This window comes from Pelobates fuscus, chromosome 1 (genome assembly GCF_036172605.1).
Source record: "Pelobates fuscus isolate aPelFus1 chromosome 1, aPelFus1.pri, whole genome shotgun sequence".
In the NCBI taxonomy this organism is placed as follows: domain Eukaryota; kingdom Metazoa; phylum Chordata; class Amphibia; order Anura; family Pelobatidae; genus Pelobates; species Pelobates fuscus.
In genome coordinates this window covers 122,412,602-122,429,009 of record NC_086317.1, presented here as the reverse complement: position 1 = coordinate 122,429,009, position 16,408 = coordinate 122,412,602, and the positions used below count along the sequence as shown (strand labels likewise).

The 16,408-nt window shown below is 33.3% G+C and overlaps 19 non-coding genes across 19 annotated transcripts; all 19 read left to right on the top strand.

Moving 5' to 3' along the window:
* Positions 1-378: 378 nt before the first annotated feature.
* On the top strand, positions 379-450 carry TRNAC-GCA (transfer RNA cysteine (anticodon GCA)). Its single transcript has one exon. It is a non-coding gene; the product is annotated as a tRNA-Cys (tRNA).
* Positions 451-1,079: 629 nt separating this feature from the next.
* TRNAC-GCA (transfer RNA cysteine (anticodon GCA)) lies at positions 1,080-1,151 on the top strand. The gene has a single exon. It is a non-coding gene; the product is annotated as a tRNA-Cys (tRNA).
* Positions 1,152-1,779: 628 nt separating this feature from the next.
* Positions 1,780-1,851, top strand: TRNAC-GCA (transfer RNA cysteine (anticodon GCA)). Its single transcript has one exon. It is a non-coding gene; the product is annotated as a tRNA-Cys (tRNA).
* A 416-nt stretch (positions 1,852-2,267) lies between these two features.
* TRNAC-GCA (transfer RNA cysteine (anticodon GCA)) lies at positions 2,268-2,339 on the top strand. Its single transcript has one exon. It is a non-coding gene; the product is annotated as a tRNA-Cys (tRNA).
* A 110-nt stretch (positions 2,340-2,449) lies between these two features.
* On the top strand, positions 2,450-2,521 carry TRNAC-GCA (transfer RNA cysteine (anticodon GCA)). The gene has a single exon. It is a non-coding gene; the product is annotated as a tRNA-Cys (tRNA).
* Positions 2,522-2,940: 419 nt separating this feature from the next.
* On the top strand, positions 2,941-3,012 carry TRNAC-GCA (transfer RNA cysteine (anticodon GCA)). The gene has a single exon. It is a non-coding gene; the product is annotated as a tRNA-Cys (tRNA).
* A 420-nt stretch (positions 3,013-3,432) lies between these two features.
* TRNAC-GCA (transfer RNA cysteine (anticodon GCA)) lies at positions 3,433-3,504 on the top strand. Its single transcript has one exon. It is a non-coding gene; the product is annotated as a tRNA-Cys (tRNA).
* Positions 3,505-5,450: 1,946 nt separating this feature from the next.
* On the top strand, positions 5,451-5,522 carry TRNAC-GCA (transfer RNA cysteine (anticodon GCA)). The gene has a single exon. It is a non-coding gene; the product is annotated as a tRNA-Cys (tRNA).
* A 604-nt stretch (positions 5,523-6,126) lies between these two features.
* TRNAC-GCA (transfer RNA cysteine (anticodon GCA)) lies at positions 6,127-6,198 on the top strand. The gene has a single exon. It is a non-coding gene; the product is annotated as a tRNA-Cys (tRNA).
* A 910-nt stretch (positions 6,199-7,108) lies between these two features.
* Positions 7,109-7,180, top strand: TRNAC-GCA (transfer RNA cysteine (anticodon GCA)). Its single transcript has one exon. It is a non-coding gene; the product is annotated as a tRNA-Cys (tRNA).
* A 677-nt stretch (positions 7,181-7,857) lies between these two features.
* TRNAC-GCA (transfer RNA cysteine (anticodon GCA)) lies at positions 7,858-7,929 on the top strand. Its single transcript has one exon. It is a non-coding gene; the product is annotated as a tRNA-Cys (tRNA).
* Positions 7,930-8,121: 192 nt separating this feature from the next.
* On the top strand, positions 8,122-8,193 carry TRNAC-GCA (transfer RNA cysteine (anticodon GCA)). The gene has a single exon. It is a non-coding gene; the product is annotated as a tRNA-Cys (tRNA).
* Positions 8,194-11,331: 3,138 nt separating this feature from the next.
* On the top strand, positions 11,332-11,403 carry TRNAC-GCA (transfer RNA cysteine (anticodon GCA)). Its single transcript has one exon. It is a non-coding gene; the product is annotated as a tRNA-Cys (tRNA).
* Positions 11,404-12,007: 604 nt separating this feature from the next.
* Positions 12,008-12,079, top strand: TRNAC-GCA (transfer RNA cysteine (anticodon GCA)). Its single transcript has one exon. It is a non-coding gene; the product is annotated as a tRNA-Cys (tRNA).
* Positions 12,080-13,340: 1,261 nt separating this feature from the next.
* TRNAC-GCA (transfer RNA cysteine (anticodon GCA)) lies at positions 13,341-13,412 on the top strand. The gene has a single exon. It is a non-coding gene; the product is annotated as a tRNA-Cys (tRNA).
* A 628-nt stretch (positions 13,413-14,040) lies between these two features.
* TRNAC-GCA (transfer RNA cysteine (anticodon GCA)) lies at positions 14,041-14,112 on the top strand. The gene has a single exon. It is a non-coding gene; the product is annotated as a tRNA-Cys (tRNA).
* A 419-nt stretch (positions 14,113-14,531) lies between these two features.
* TRNAC-GCA (transfer RNA cysteine (anticodon GCA)) lies at positions 14,532-14,603 on the top strand. Its single transcript has one exon. It is a non-coding gene; the product is annotated as a tRNA-Cys (tRNA).
* Positions 14,604-15,231: 628 nt separating this feature from the next.
* TRNAC-GCA (transfer RNA cysteine (anticodon GCA)) lies at positions 15,232-15,303 on the top strand. Its single transcript has one exon. It is a non-coding gene; the product is annotated as a tRNA-Cys (tRNA).
* Positions 15,304-15,932: 629 nt separating this feature from the next.
* On the top strand, positions 15,933-16,004 carry TRNAC-GCA (transfer RNA cysteine (anticodon GCA)). The gene has a single exon. It is a non-coding gene; the product is annotated as a tRNA-Cys (tRNA).
* Positions 16,005-16,408: the final 404 nt, after the last annotated feature.

Below are 16,408 nucleotides of genomic sequence, written 5' to 3'. Positions count from 1 at the left end.
ACATCATGTCCTCAATTTGCAAATTGTATTTTAAGAAAAAAATTTTTTTCATCAAAATATTTATTTCCTACTCGTATAATGAAATCTACCATACTGTTCATTGAAAAGTAACAGATTTTTATTTCAGTGCAACATGTTATAGTGTTATAAATTTCTACTAGATGCTGGTGGAGAATGGACAGATTTTCCTCTCATTTGAAGAAATCTTCCTCTCGATTCTAAATCAAAGAGCAGAATTTACTAATTTCTGTCGATTTTGTGAGTTCTGCTAATGACCAGCAGGAGGCCGTCAAGAGAACCTAAATTAAGAAAAACAAATAAATACATTCTTAAATTATATTGGGGGGGAAATCAAAAGTAATCAAAACATGCCAAATTGGGGCTATAGCTCAGTGGTAGAGCATTTGACTGCAGATCAAGAGGTCTCAGGTTCAAATCCTGGTGCCCCCATTAAAAATCTTGAATGGCAATATATTTTCAGAATCATGACTAACATCATGTCCTCAATTTAAAAATTGTATTTTAAGAAAAACATTTTTTTTAATCAAAATATTTATTTCCTACTCGTATGATGAAATCCACCGTACTGTTCCTTGAAAAGTAACAGATTTTTATTTCAGTGCAACATGTTATAGTGTTACAAATTTCTACTAGATGCTGGTGGAGAATGGACAGATTTTCCTCTCATTTGAAGAAATCTTCCTCTCGATTCTAAATCAAAGAGCAGAATTTACTCATTTCTGTCGATTTTGTGAGTTCTGCTAATGACCTACTCGTATGATGAAATCTACCATACTGTTCCTTGAAAAGTAACAGATTTTTATTTCAGTGCAACATCTTATAGTGTTATAAATTTCTACTAGATGCTGGTGGAGAATGGACACATTTTCCTCTCATTTGAAGAAATCTTCCTCTCGATTCTAAATCAAAGAGCAGAATTTACTCATTTCTGTCGATTTTGTGAGTTCTGCTAATGACCAGCAGGAGGCCGTCAAGAGAACCTAAATTAAGAAAAACAAATAAATACATTCTTAAATTATATTGGGGGGAAATCAAAAGTAATTGAAACATGCCAAATTGGGGGTATGGCTCAGTGGTAGAGCATTTGACTGCAGATCAAGAGGTCTCAGGTTCAAATCCTGGTGCCCCCTTCAAAAATCTTGAATGGCAATATATTTTCAGAATCATGACTAACATCATGTCCTCAATTTGAAAATTGTATTTTAAGAAAAAACATTTTTTCATCAAAATATTTATTTCCTACTCGTATGATGAAATCTACCATACTGTTCCTTGAAAAGTAACAGATTTTTATTTCAGTGCAACATGTTATAGTGTTACAAATTTCTACTAGATGCTGGTGGAGAATGGACACATTTTCCTCTCATTTGAAGAAATCTTCCTCTCGATTCTAAATCAAAGAGCAGAATTTACTCATTTCTGTCGATTTTGTGAGTTCTGCTAATGACCTACTCGTATGATGAAATCTACCATACTGTTCCTTGAAAAGTAACAGATTTTTATTTCAGTGCAACATGTTATAGTGTTATAAATTTCTACTAGATGCTGGTGGAGAATGGACACATTTTCCTCTCATTTGAAGAAATCTTCCTCTCGATTCTAAATCAAAGAGCAGAATTTACTCATTTCTGTCGATTTTGTGAGTTCTGCTAATGACCAGCAGGAGGCCGTCAAGAGAACCTAAATTAAGAAAAACAAATAAATACATTCTTAAATTATATTGGGGGGAAATCAAAAGTAATTGAAACATGCCAAATTGGGGGTATAGCTCAGTGGTAGAGCATTTGACTGCAGATCAAGAGGTCTCAGGTTCAAATCCTGGTGCCCCCTTCAAAAATCTTGAATGGCAATATATTTTCAGAATCATGACTAACATGATGTCCTCAATTTGAAAATTGTATTTTAAGAAAAAACATTTTTTCAAAATATTTATTTCCTACTCGTATGATGAAATCTACCATACTGTTCCTTGAAAAGTAACAGATTTTTATTTCAGTGCAACATGTTATAGTGTTACAAATTTCTACTAGATGCTGGTGGAGAATGGACAGATTTTCCTCTCATTTGAAGAAATCTTCCTCTCGATTCTAAATCAAAGAGCAGAATTTACTAATTTCTGTCGATTTTGTGAGTTCTGCTAATGACCAGCAGGAGGCCGTCAAGAGAACCTAAATTAAGAAAAACAAATAAATACATTCTTAAATTATATTGGGGGGAAATCAAAAGTAATCAAAACATGCCAAATTGGGGGTATAGCTCAGTGGTAGAGCATTTGACTGCAGATCAAGAGGTCTCAGGTTCAAATCCTGGTGCCCCCTTTAAAAATCTTGAATGGCAATATATTTTCAGAATCATGACTAACATCATGTCCTCAATTTGAAAATTGTATTTTAAGGAAACCAAAAGTAATCAAAAAATATGCCAAATTGGGGTTATAGCTCAGTGGTAGAGCATTTGACTGCAGATCAAGAGGTCTCAGGTTCAAATCCTGGTGTCCCCTTTAAAAATCTTGAATGGTAATATATTTTCAGAATCATGACTAACATCATGTCCTCGATTTGAAAATTGTATTTTAAGAAAAAACATTTTTTCATCAAAATATTTATTTCCTACTCGTATGATGAAATCTACCATACTGTTCCTTGAAAAGTAACAGATTTTTATTTCAGTGCAACATGTTATAGTGTTACAAATTTCTACTAGATGCTGGTGGAGAATGGACACATTTTCCTCTCATTTGAAGAAATCTTCCTCTCGATTCTAAATCAAAGAGCAGAATTTACTAATTTCTGTCGATTTTGTGAGTTCTGCTAATGACCAGCAGGAGGCCGTCAAGAGAACCTAAATTAAGAAAAACAAATAAATACATTCCTTAATTATATTGGGGGGAAATCAAAAGTAATAGAAACATGCCAAATTGGGGGTATAGCTCAGTGGTAGAGCATTTGACTGCAGATCAAGAGGTCTCAGGTTCAAATCCTGGTGCCCCCTTTAAAAACCTTGAATGGCAATATATTTTCAGAATCATGACTAACATCATGTCCTCAATTTGCAAATTGTATTTTAAGAAAAAAATTTTTTTCATCAAAATATTTATTTCCTACTCGTATAATGAAATCTACCATACTGTTCATTGAAAAGTAACAGATTTTTATTTCAGTGCAACATGTTATAGTGTTATAAATTTCTACTAGATGCTGGTGGAGAATGGACAGATTTTCCTCTCATTTGAAGAAATCTTCCTCTCGATTCTAAATCAAAGAGCAGAATTTACTAATTTCTGTCGATTTTGTGAGTTCTGCTAATGACCAGCAGGAGGCCGTCAAGAGAACCTAAATTAAGAAAAACAAATAAATACATTCTTAAATTATATTGGGGGGGAAATCAAAAGTAATCAAAACATGCCAAATTGGGGCTATAGCTCAGTGGTAGAGCATTTGACTGCAGATCAAGAGGTCTCAGGTTCAAATCCTGGTGCCCCCATTAAAAATCTTGAATGGCAATATATTTTCAGAATCATGACTAACATCATGTCCTCAATTTAAAAATTGTATTTTAAGAAAAACATTTTTTTTAATCAAAATATTTATTTCCTACTCGTATGATGAAATCCACCGTACTGTTCCTTGAAAAGTAACAGATTTTTATTTCAGTGCAACATGTTATAGTGTTACAAATTTCTACTAGATGCTGGTGGAGAATGGACAGATTTTCCTCTCATTTGAAGAAATCTTCCTCTCGATTCTAAATCAAAGAGCAGAATTTACTAATTTCTGTCGATTTTGTGAGTTCTGCTAATGACCAGCAGGAGGCCGTCAAGAGAACCTAAATTAAGAAAAACAAATAAATACATTCTTAAATTATATTGGGGGGAAATCAAAATTCATCAAAACATGACAAATTGGGGGTATAGCTCGGTGGTAGAGCATTTGACTGCAGATCAAATCCTGGTGCCCCCTTTAAAAATCTTGAATGGCAATATATTTTCAGAATCATGACTAACATCATGTCCTCAATTTGAAAATTGTATTTTAAGAAAAAAAATTTTTTCATCAAAATATTTATTTCCTACTCGTATGATGAAATCTACCGTACTGTTCCTTGAAAAGTAACAGATTTTTATTTCAGTGCAACATGTTATAGTGTTACAAATTTCTACTAGATGCTGGTGGAGAATGGCCAGATTTTCCTCTCATTTGAAGAAATCTTCCTCTCGATTCTAAATCAAAGAGCAGAATTTACTCATTTCTGTTGATTTTGTGAGTTCTGCTAATGACCTACTCGTATGATGAAATCTACCATACTGTTCCTTGAAAAGTAACAGATTTTTATTTCAGTGCAACATGTTATAGTGTTATAAATTTCTACTAGATGCTGGTGGAGAATGGACAGATTTTCCTCTCATTTGAAGAAATCTTCCTCTTGATTCTAAATCAAAGAGCAGAATTTACTAATTTCTGTCAATTTTGTGAGTTCTGCTAATGACCAGCAGGAGGCCGTCAAGAGAACCTAAATTAAGAAAAACAAATAAATACATTCCTTAATTATATTGGGGCGAAATCAAAAGTAATCAAAACATGACAAATTTGGGGTATAGCTCAGTGGTAGAGCATTTGACTGCAGATCAAGAGGTCTCAGGTTCAAATCCTGGTGCACCCTTTAAAAATCTTGAATGGCAATATATTTTCAGAATCATGACTAACATCATGTCCTCAATTTGAAAATTGTATTTTAAGAAAAAAAAATTTTTCATCATAATATTTATTTCCTACTCGTATGATGAAATCTACCATACTGTTCCTTGAAAAGTAACAGATTTTTATTTCAGTGCAACATGTTATAGTGTTACAAATTTCTACTAGATGCTGGTGGAGAATGGACAGATTTTCCTCTCATTTGAAGAAATCTTCCTCTCGATTCTAAATCAAAGAGCAGAATTTACTCATTTCTGTTGATTTTGTGAGTTCTGCTAATGACCTACTCGTATGATGAAATCTACCATACTGTTCCTTGAAAAGTAACAGATTTTTCCTCTCATTTGAAGAAATCTTCCTCTCGATTCTAAATCAAAGAGCAGAATTTACTCATTTCTGTTGATTTTGTGAGTTCTGCTAATGACCTACTCGTATGATGAAATCTACCATACTGTTCCTTGAAAAGTAACAGATTTTTATTTCAGTGCAACATGTTATAGTGTTACAAATTTCTACTAGATGCTGGTGGAGAATGGACAGATTTTCCTCTCATTTGAAGAAATCTTCCTCTCGATTCTAAATCAAAGAGCAGAATTTACTAATTTCTGTCGATTTTGTGAGTTCTGCTAATGACCAGCAGGAGGCCGTCAAGAGAACCTAAATTAAGAAAAACAAATAAATACATTCTTAAATTATATTGGGGGGAAATCAAAAGTAATCAAAACATGCCAAATTGGGGGTATAGCTCAGTGGTAGAGCATTTGACTGCAGATCAAGAGGTCTCAGGTTCAAATCCTGGTGCCCCCTTTAAAAATCTTGAATGGCAATATATTTTCAGAATCATGACTAACATCATGTCCTCAATTTGAAAATTGTATTTTAAGGAAACCAAAAGTAATCAAAAAATATGCCAAATTGGGGTTGTAGCTCAGTGGTAGAGCATTTGACTGCAGATCAAGAGGTCTCAGGTTCAAATCCTGGTGCCCCCTTTAAAAATCTTGAATGGTAATATATTTTCAGAATCAAGACTAACATCATGTACTCAATTTGAAAATTGTATTTTAAGAAAAAACATTTTTTCATCAAAATATTTATTTCCTACTCGTATGTTGAAATCTACCATACTGTTCCTTGAAAAGTAACAGATTTTTATTTCAGTGCAACATGTTATAGTGTTACAAATTTCTACTAGATGCTGGTGGAGAATGGACACATTTTCCTCTCATTTGAAGAAATCTTCCTCTCGATTCTAAATCAAAGAGCAGAATTTACTAATTTCTGTCGATTTTGTGAGTTCTGCTAATGACCAGCAGGAGGCCGTCAAGAGAACCTAAATTAAGAAAAACAAATAAATACATTCCTTAATTATATTGGGGGGGGGGAATCAAAAGTAATCAAAACATTACAAATTGGGGGTGTAGCTCAGTGGTAGAGCATTTGACTGCAGATCAAGAGGTCTCAGGTTCAAATCCTGGTGCCCCCTTTAATAATCTTGAATGGCAATATATTTTCAGAATCATGACTAACATCATGTCCTCAATTTGAAAATTGTATTTAAAGAAAAAAAAATTTTTCATCAAAATATTTATTTCCTACTCGTATAATGAAATCTACCATACTGTTCATTGAAAAGTAACAGATTTTTATTTCAGTGCAACATGTTATAGTGTTACAAATTTCTACTAGATGCTGGTGGAGAATGGACACATTTTCCTCTCATTTGAAGAAATCTTCCTCTCGATTCTAAATCAAAGAGCAGAATTTACTAATTTCTGTTGATTTTATGAGTTCTGCTCATGACCAGCAGGAGGCCGTCAAGAGAACCTAAATTAAGAAAAACAAATAAATAAATTCTTAAATTATATTGGGGGGAAATCAAAAGTATTAAAGACATGCCAAATTGGGGGTATAGCTCAGTGGTAGAGCATTTGACTGCAGATTAAGAGGTCTCAGCTTCAAATCCTGGTGCCCCCTTTAAAAATCTTGAATGGCAATATATTTACAGAATCATGACTAACATCATGTCCTCAATTTGAAAATTGTATTTTAAGAATTAAATTTTTTTCATCAAAATATTTATTTCCTAATCGTATGATGAAATCTACCATACTGTTCCTTGAAAAATAACAGATTTTTATTTCAGTACTACATGTTATAGTGTTATAAATTTCTACTAGATACTGGTGGAGAATGGACACATTTTCCTGTCATTTGAAGAAATCTTCCTCTCGATTCTAAATCAAAAAGCAGAATTTACTCATTTCTGTCGATTTTGTGAGTTCTGCTAATGACCAGCAGGAGGCCGTCAAGAGAACCTAAATTAAGAAAAACAGATAAATAAATTCTCAAATTATATTGGGGGGAAATCAAAAGTATCAAAAACATGCCAAATTGGGGGTATAGCTCAGTGGTAGAGCATTTGACTGCAGATCAAGAGGTCTCAGGTTCAAATCCTGGTGCCCCCTTTAAAAATCTTGAATGGTAATATATTTTCAGAATCTACCATACTGTTTATTTAAAAATAACAGATTTTTATTTCAGTATTACATGTTATAGTGTTATAAATTTCTACTAGATGCTGGTGGAGAATGGACACATTTTCCTGTCATTTGAAGAAATCTTCCTCTCGATTCTAAATCAAAGAGCAGAATTTACTCATTTCTGTTGATTTTGTGAGTTCTGCTAATGACCTACTCGTATGATGAAATCTACCATACTGTTCCTTGAAAAGTAACAGATTTTTCCTCTCATTTGAAGAAATCTTCCTCTCGATTCTAAATCAAAGAGCAGAATTTACTCATTTCTGTTGATTTTGTGAGTTCTGCTAATGACCTACTCGTATGATGAAATCTACCATACTGTTCCTTGAAAAGTAACAGATTTTTATTTCAGTGCAACATGTTATAGTGTTACAAATTTCTACTAGATGCTGGTGGAGAATGGACACATTTTCCTCTCATTTGAAGAAATCTTCCTCTCGATTCTAAATCAAAGAGCAGAATTTACTAATTTCTGTCGATTTTGTGAGTTCTGTTAATGACCAGCAGGAGGCCGTCAAGAGAACCTAAATTAAGAAAAACAAATAAATACATTCTTAAATTATATTGGGGGGAAATCAAAAGTAATCAAAACATGCCAAATTGGGGGTATAGCTCAGTGGTAGAGCATTTGACTGCAGATCAAGAGGTCTCAGGTTCAAATCCTGGTGCCCCCTTTAAAAATCTTGAATGGCAATATATTTTCAGAATCATGACTAACATCATGTGGACAGATTTTCTGTTGATTTTATGAGTTCTGCTCATGACCAGCAGGAGGCCGTCAAGAGAACCTAAATTAAGAAAAACAAATAAATACATTCTTAAATTATATTGGGGGGAAATCAAAAGTAATCAAAACATGCCAAATTGGGGGTATAGCTCAGTGGTAGAGCATTTGACTGCAGATCAAGAGGTCTCAGGTTCAAATCCTGGTGCCCCCTTTAAAAATCTTGAATGGTAATATATTTTCAGAATCAAGACTAACATCATGTACTCAATTTGAAAATTGTATTTTAAGAAAAAACATTTTTTCATCAAAATATTTATTTCCTACTCGTATGTTGAAATCTACCATACTGTTCCTTGAAAAGTAACAGATTTTTATTTCAGTGCAACATGTTATAGTGTTACAAATTTCTACTAGATGCTGGTGGAGAATGGACAGATTTTCCTCTCATTTGAAGAAATCTTCCTCTCGATTCTAAATCAAAGAGCAGAATTTACTCATTTCTGTCGATTTTGTGAGTTCTGCTAATGACCAGCAGGAGGCCGTCAAGAGAACCTAAATTAAGAAAAACAAATAAATACATTCTTAAATTATATTGGGGGGAAATCAAAATTCATCAAAACATGACAAATTGGGGGTATAGCTCGGTGGTAGAGCATTTGACTGCAGATCAAATCCTGGTGCCCCCTTTAAAAATCTTGAATGGCAATATATTTTCAGAATCATGACTAACATCATGTCCTCAATTTGAAAATTGTATTTTAAGAAAAAAAATTTTTTCATCAAAATATTTATTTCCTACTCGTATGATGAAATCTACCGTACTGTTCCTTGAAAAGTAACAGATTTTTATTTCAGTGCAACATGTTATAGTGTTACAAATTTCTACTAGATGCTGGTGGAGAATGGCCAGATTTTCCTCTCATTTGAAGAAATCTTCCTCTCGATTCTAAATCAAAGAGCAGAATTTACTCATTTCTGTTGATTTTGTGAGTTCTGCTAATGACCTACTCGTATGATGAAATCTACCATACTGTTCCTTGAAAAGTAACAGATTTTTATTTCAGTGCAACATGTTATAGTGTTATAAATTTCTACTAGATGCTGGTGGAGAATGGACAGATTTTCCTCTCATTTGAAGAAATCTTCCTCTCGATTCTAAATCAAAGAGCAGAATTTACTAATTTCTGTCAATTTTGTGAGTTCTGCTAATGACCAGCAGGAGGCCGTCAAGAGAACCTAAATTAAGAAAAACAAATAAATACATTCCTTAATTATATTGGGGCGAAATCAAAAGTAATCAAAACATGACAAATTTGGGGTATAGCTCAGTGGTAGAGCATTTGACTGCAGATCAAGAGGTCTCAGGTTCAAATCCTGGTGCACCCTTTAAAAATCTTGAATGGCAATATATTTTCAGAATCATGACTAACATCATGTCCTCAATTTGAAAATTGTATTTTAAGAAAAAAAAATTTTTCATCATAATATTTATTTCCTACTCGTATGATGAAATCTACCATACTGTTCCTTGAAAAGTAACAGATTTTTATTTCAGTGCAACATGTTATAGTGTTACAAATTTCTACTAGATGCTGGTGGAGAATGGACAGATTTTCCTCTCATTTGAAGAAATCTTCCTCTCGATTCTAAATCAAAGAGCAGAATTTACTCATTTCTGTTGATTTTGTGAGTTCTGCTAATGACCTACTCGTATGATGAAATCTACCATACTGTTCCTTGAAAAGTAACAGATTTTTCCTCTCATTTGAAGAAATCTTCCTCTCGATTCTAAATCAAAGAGCAGAATTTACTCATTTCTGTTGATTTTGTGAGTTCTGCTAATGACCTACTCGTATGATGAAATCTACCATACTGTTCCTTGAAAAGTAACAGATTTTTATTTCAGTGCAACATGTTATAGTGTTACAAATTTCTACTAGATGCTGGTGGAGAATGGACAGATTTTCCTCTCATTTGAAGAAATCTTCCTCTCGATTCTAAATCAAAGAGCAGAATTTACTAATTTCTGTCGATTTTGTGAGTTCTGCTAATGACCAGCAGGAGGCCGTCAAGAGAACCTAAATTAAGAAAAACAAATAAATACATTCCTTAATTATATTGGGGCGAAATCAAAAGTAATCAAAACATGACAAATTTGGGGTATAGCTCAGTGGTAGAGCATTTGACTGCAGATCAAGAGGTCTCAGGTTCAAATCCTGGTGCACCCTTTAAAAATCTTGAATGGCAATATATTTTCAGAATCATGACTAACATCATGTCCTCAATTTGAAAATTGTATTTTAAGAAAAAAAAATTTTTCATCATAATATTTATTTCCTACTCGTATGATGAAATCTACCATACTGTTCCTTGAAAAGTAACAGATTTTTATTTCAGTGCAACATGTTATAGTGTTACAAATTTCTACTAGATGCTGGTGGAGAATGGACAGATTTTCCTCTCATTTGAAGAAATCTTCCTCTCGATTCTAAATCAAAGAGCAGAATTTACTCATTTCTGTTGATTTTGTGAGTTCTGCTAATGACCTACTCGTATGATGAAATCTACCATACTGTTCCTTGAAAAGTAACAGATTTTTCCTCTCATTTGAAGAAATCTTCCTCTCGATTCTAAATCAAAGAGCAGAATTTACTCATTTCTGTTGATTTTGTGAGTTCTGCTAATGACCTACTCGTATGATGAAATCTACCATACTGTTCCTTGAAAAGTAACAGATTTTTATTTCAGTGCAACATGTTATAGTGTTACAAATTTCTACTAGATGCTGGTGGAGAATGGACAGATTTTCCTCTCATTTGAAGAAATCTTCCTCTCGATTCTAAATCAAAGAGCAGAATTTACTCATTTCTGTTGATTTTGTGAGTTCTGCTAATGACCTACTCGTATGATGAAATCTACCATACTGTTCCTTGAAAAGTAACAGATTTTTCCTCTCATTTGAAGAAATCTTCCTCTCGATTCTAAATCAAAGAGCAGAATTTACTCATTTCTGTTGATTTTGTGAGTTCTGCTAATGACCTACTCGTATGATGAAATCTACCATACTGTTCCTTGAAAAGTAACAGATTTTTATTTCAGTGCAACATGTTATAGTGTTACAAATTTCTACTAGATGCTGGTGGAGAATGGACAGATTTTCCTCTCATTTGAAGAAATCTTCCTCTCGATTCTAAATCAAAGAGCAGAATTTACTAATTTCTGTCGATTTTGTGAGTTCTGCTAATGACCAGCAGGAGGCCGTCAAGAGAACCTAAATTAAGAAAAACAAATAAATACATTCTTAAATTATATTGGGGGGAAATCAAAAGTAATCAAAACATGCCAAATTGGGGGTATAGCTCAGTGGTAGAGCATTTGACTGCAGATCAAGAGGTCTCAGGTTCAAATCCTGGTGCCCCCTTTAAAAATCTTGAATGGCAATATATTTTCAGAATCATGACTAACATCATGTCCTCAATTTGAAAATTGTATTTTAAGGAAACCAAAAGTAATCAAAAAATATGCCAAATTGGGGTTGTAGCTCAGTGGTAGAGCATTTGACTGCAGATCAAGAGGTCTCAGGTTCAAATCCTGGTGCCCCCTTTAAAAATCTTGAATGGTAATATATTTTCAGAATCAAGACTAACATCATGTACTCAATTTGAAAATTGTATTTTAAGAAAAAACATTTTTTCATCAAAATATTTATTTCCTACTCGTATGTTGAAATCTACCATACTGTTCCTTGAAAAGTAACAGATTTTTATTTCAGTGCAACATGTTATAGTGTTACAAATTTCTACTAGATGCTGGTGGAGAATGGACACATTTTCCTCTCATTTGAAGAAATCTTCCTCTCGATTCTAAATCAAAGAGCAGAATTTACTAATTTCTGTCGATTTTGTGAGTTCTGCTAATGACCAGCAGGAGGCCGTCAAGAGAACCTAAATTAAGAAAAACAAATAAATACATTCCTTAATTATATTGGGGGGGGGGAATCAAAAGTAATCAAAACATTACAAATTGGGGGTGTAGCTCAGTGGTAGAGCATTTGACTGCAGATCAAGAGGTCTCAGGTTCAAATCCTGGTGCCCCCTTTAATAATCTTGAATGGCAATATATTTTCAGAATCATGACTAACATCATGTCCTCAATTTGAAAATTGTATTTAAAGAAAAAAAAATTTTTCATCAAAATATTTATTTCCTACTCGTATAATGAAATCTACCATACTGTTCATTGAAAAGTAACAGATTTTTATTTCAGTGCAACATGTTATAGTGTTACAAATTTCTACTAGATGCTGGTGGAGAATGGACACATTTTCCTCTCATTTGAAGAAATCTTCCTCTCGATTCTAAATCAAAGAGCAGAATTTACTAATTTCTGTTGATTTTATGAGTTCTGCTCATGACCAGCAGGAGGCCGTCAAGAGAACCTAAATTAAGAAAAACAAATAAATAAATTCTTAAATTATATTGGGGGGAAATCAAAAGTATTAAAGACATGCCAAATTGGGGGTATAGCTCAGTGGTAGAGCATTTGACTGCAGATTAAGAGGTCTCAGCTTCAAATCCTGGTGCCCCCTTTAAAAATCTTGAATGGCAATATATTTACAGAATCATGACTAACATCATGTCCTCAATTTGAAAATTGTATTTTAAGAATTAAATTTTTTTCATCAAAATATTTATTTCCTAATCGTATGATGAAATCTACCATACTGTTCCTTGAAAAATAACAGATTTTTATTTCAGTACTACATGTTATAGTGTTATAAATTTCTACTAGATACTGGTGGAGAATGGACACATTTTCCTGTCATTTGAAGAAATCTTCCTCTCGATTCTAAATCAAAGAGCAGAATTTACTCATTTCTGTTGATTTTGTGAGTTCTGCTAATGACCTACTCGTATGATGAAATCTACCATACTGTTCCTTGAAAAGTAACAGATTTTTCCTCTCATTTGAAGAAATCTTCCTCTCGATTCTAAATCAAAGAGCAGAATTTACTCATTTCTGTTGATTTTGTGAGTTCTGCTAATGACCTACTCGTATGATGAAATCTACCATACTGTTCCTTGAAAAGTAACAGATTTTTATTTCAGTGCAACATGTTATAGTGTTACAAATTTCTACTAGATGCTGGTGGAGAATGGACACATTTTCCTCTCATTTGAAGAAATCTTCCTCTCGATTCTAAATCAAAGAGCAGAATTTACTAATTTCTGTCGATTTTGTGAGTTCTGTTAATGACCAGCAGGAGGCCGTCAAGAGAACCTAAATTAAGAAAAACAAATAAATACATTCTTAAATTATATTGGGGGGAAATCAAAAGTAATCAAAACATGCCAAATTGGGGGTATAGCTCAGTGGTAGAGCATTTGACTGCAGATCAAGAGGTCTCAGGTTCAAATCCTAGTGCCCCCTTTAAAAATCTTGAATGGTAATATATTTTCAGAATCAAGACTAACATCATGTACTCAATTTGAAAATTGTATTTTAAGAAAAAACATTTTTTCATCAAAATATTTATTTCCTACTCGTATGTTGAAATCTACCATACTGTTCCTTGAAAAGTAACAGATTTTTATTTCAGTGCAACATGTTATAGTGTTACAAATTTCTACTAGATGCTGGTGGAGAATGGACAGATTTTCCTCTCATTTGAAGAAATCTTCCTCTCGATTCTAAATCAAAGAGCAGAATTTACTCATTTCTGTCGATTTTGTGAGTTCTGCTAATGACCTACTCGTATGATGAAATCTACCATACTGTTCCTTGAAAAGTAACAGATTTTTATTTCAGTGCAACATGTTATAGTGTTATGAATTTCTACTAGATGCTGGTGGAGAATGGACACATTTTCCTCTCATTTGAAGAAATCTTCCTCTCGATTCTAAATCAAAGAGCAGAATTTACTAATTTCTGTCGATTTTGTGAGTTCTGCTAATGACCAGCAGGAGGCCGTCAAGAGAACCTAAATTAAGAAAAACAAATAAATACATTCCTTAATTATATTGGGGGGGAATCAAAAGTAATCAAAACATTACAAATTGGGGGTGTAGCTCAGTGGTAGAGCATTTGACTGCAGATCAAGAGGTCTCAGGTTCAAATCCTGGTGCCCCTTTTTAAAATCTTGAATGGTAATATATTTTCAGAATCATGACTAACATCATGTCCTCAATTTGAAAATTGTATTTTAAGAAAAAACATTTCTTCATCAAAATATTTATTTCCTACTCGTATAATGAAATCTACCATACTGTTCATTGAAAAGTAACAGATTTTTATTTCAGTGCAACATGTTATAGTGTTATAAATTTCTACTAGATGCTGGTGGAGAATGGACACATTTTCCTCTCATTTGAAGAAATCTTCCTCTCGATTCTAAATCAAAGAGCAGAATTTACTAATTTCTGTCGATTTTGTGAGTTCTGCTAATGACCAGCAGGAGGCCGTCAAGAGAACCTAAATTAAGAAAAACAAATGAATACATTCTTAAATTATATTGGGGGGAAATCAAAATTAATCGAAACATGCCAAATTGGGGGTATAGCTCAGTGGTCGAGCATTTGACTGCAGATCAAGAGGTCTCAGGTTCAAATCCTGGTGCCCCCTTTAAAAATCTTGAATGGCAATATATTTTCAGAATCATGACTAACATCATGTCCTCAATTTGAAAATTGTATTTTAAGAAAAAAATTTTTTTCATCAAAATATTTATTTCCTACTCGTATGATGAAATCTACCGTACTGTTCCTTGAAAAGTAACAGATTTTTATTTCAGTGCAACATGTTATAGTGTTACAAATTTCTACTAGATGCTGGTGGAGAATGGACAGATTTTCCTCTCATTTGAAGAAATCTTCCTCTCGATTCTAAATCAAAGAGCAGAATTTACTCATTTCTGTTGATTTTGTGAGTTCTGCTAATGACCTACTCGTATGATGAAATCTACCATACTGTTCCTTGAAAAGTAACAGATTTTTATTTCAGTGCAACATGTTATAGTGTTATAAATTTCTACTAGATGCTGGTGGAGAATGGACACATTTTCCTCTCATTTGAAGAAATCTTCCTCTCAATTCTAAATCAAAGAGCAGAATTTACTAATTTCTGTCGATTTTGTGAGTTCTGCTAATGACCAGCAGGAGGCCATCAAGAGAACCTAAATTAAGAAAAACAAATAAATACATTCTTAAATTATATTGGGGGGAAATCAAAATTAATCGAAACCTGCCAAATTGGGGGTATAGCTCAGTGGTAGAGCATTTGACTGCAGATCAAGAGGTCTCAGGTTCAAATCCTGGTGCCCCCTTTAAAAATCTTGAATGGCGATATATTTTCAGAATCATGACTAACATCATGTCCTCAATTTGAAAATTGTATTTTAAGAAAAAAAAAATTTTCATCAAAATATTTATTTCCTACTCGTATGATGAAATCTACCGTACTGTTCCTTGAAAAGTAACAGATTTTTATTTCAGTGCAACATGTTATAGTGTTACAAATTTCTACTAGATGCTGGTGGAGAATGGACAGATTTTCCTCTCATTTGAAGAAATCTTCCTCTCGATTCTAAATCAAAGAGCAGAATTTACTAATTTCTGTTGATTTTGTGAGTTCTGCTAATGACCTACTCGTATGATGAAATCTACCGTACTGTTCCTTGAAAAGTAACAGATTTTTATTTCAGTGCAACATGTTATAGTGTTACAAATTTCTACTAGATGCTCGTGGAGAATGGACAGATTTTCCTCTCATTTGAAGAAATCTTCCTCTCGATTCTAAATCAAAGAGCAGAATTTACTAATTTCTGTCGATTTTGTGAGTTCTGCTAATGACCAGCAGGAGGCCGTCAAGAGAACCTAAATTAAGAAAAACAAATAAATACATTCCTTAATTATATTGGGGGGGAAATCAAAAGTAATCGAAACATGCCAAATTGGGGGTATAGCTCAGTGGTAGAGCATTTGACTGCAGATCAAGAGGTCTCAGGTTCAAATCCTGGTGCCCCCTTTAAAAATCTTGAATGGCAATATATTTTCAGAATCATGACTAACATCATGTCCTCAATTTGAAAATTGTATTTTAAGAAAAAACATTTTTTCATCAAAATATTTATTTCCTACTCGTATGATGAAATCTACCATACTGTTCCTTGAAAAGTAACAGATTTTATTTCAGTGCAACATGTTATAGTGTTACAAATTTCTACTAGATGCTGGTGGAGAATGGACAGATTTTCCTCTCATTTGAAGAAATCTTCCTCTCGATTCTAAATCAAAGAGCAGAATTTACTCATTTCTGTTGATTTTGTGAGTTCTGCTAATGACCTACTCGTATGATGAAATCTACCATACTGTTCCTTGAAAAGTAACAGATTTTTATTTCAGTGCAACAGGTTATAGTGTTATAAATTT